Raw genomic sequence first — 1,538 nt, 5'->3', positions numbered from 1 at the left:
ATTTTAATTAAAAAATGGAATTGTAACAGAGCAGCATAATTATAATACTACGACATTGTTGTTACATAAAATATATATTAACCCATTTGCAAAATGACTTTACTTAAGTTTCTGTGTTCAGACATCAGCGGCGTTCAACTAACGGTTGGCCCGTATCACTGCGCGCGGCCATATATCGGAAGTTTTATTATTTTTGTTAACTTCTACAGTACACTCGTTCTACAGTACACAGTTAAATTTTTACAGTAAATAACTTCCGAATAGTTCGTAAAGTTTATTTAACATAAATTTGTTAAGAATGCAATGAAAATAGCTCACATGTTCATAGATTGACAACAAAACGTGAACTGTGTCATATGCGGAAAATTCCGCGAGCGGTGATAAAAGAAAGTCGCAGCTCGCGGAATATTCCGTGCTCGGTGATGGAAGACGATCGTCATGCGCGGAATATTCCGCTTGCGGATGCAAATTGGTTAAAGGTTCTAAAACATATTTTCTTCGAAAGTTCCCACTTTGTTTCAATATAACCAAACCAAGTGAACATAAAGCAAACGTTCCTCCAACGTTTAGTGCTGCTTGGGTAGTGATATTCAATAGATATATAGAACAAAAAATAGATCAAGCTTAATAAAAATTATGTACTTAATTAAACAAATATTTCAATTTCCTAATTAAAGCGCAAATCATACCGGGGATTTGAAGACGTTTTAAAATGATCTTTAATCTGGAGTATCTTACGATAACATTTGTCACCGTGAAGCAATGTTGCATCGGCTCACCATGCAGTAGGCTCGCCAGAGGCGTTGCGCGATACACGCGTCCGTCGAGACGTCGATACTTGCGTAGAAAAAATCCAGATATTATCTGTGGTAATGCATATGTAGCACTTATTCTAATTTTCAGAGATATTTCGTTGCTCATTAAATACACGATGTGCATAATGTCACGCCAATTCCCTCTCCTCGTTACGAACTCTACAGCTGGTGACATCTGAAGTCGATGTTTTTCCCCGACAAAAGGTATCTCGGGAAAGAATTTTTTAATTTTTGCTCAACAACTGACGCTTGTTTGTCTCTGGTGGATGATTTTTAATGGGAAATTTTTGGACTTGAAACTTGCACATTAAATAATATGACGTCGTTCTCGTGCTGTTGCTCGCTCGCTGCTTGAAGTCTATGCGAAGAATTCGCGTGATAAAGTAGAATGTATGCAGCGGCGCAACACAGCGCGCGGTTATAATATTTTTAAATAGATCGTGGTTGCACCGGTTTATCCTTCGCATTAATGGTATTCGATAACAGGTTTGCAATTTTTTGCGATTTCCACCGACGACGGGATAGTTCGTTTAATTATCACACGAGATAATCGCTACTCTTTCCTGCATTCAGACACGCTGCTTGTGCCAAATAACGAGCTGTTCGAGCAACATCACGATGTTAATTCTGCTGTAAATCAAGTCGCGCGGGATGATGCGCTCAGGATCGTAGCGTCGATTTTCTCTCTCTCTCTCTCTCTCTCTCTCTCTCTCTCTCTCTCTT

Source organism: Dinoponera quadriceps, unplaced genomic scaffold, assembly GCF_001313825.1.
Source record: "Dinoponera quadriceps isolate SergipeBrazil2010 unplaced genomic scaffold, ASM131382v1 scaffold2805, whole genome shotgun sequence".
Classification (NCBI taxonomy): domain Eukaryota; kingdom Metazoa; phylum Arthropoda; class Insecta; order Hymenoptera; family Formicidae; genus Dinoponera; species Dinoponera quadriceps.
The sequence above is the reverse complement of the archived record's forward strand: the minus strand, read 5'-3'. Positions refer to the sequence as shown.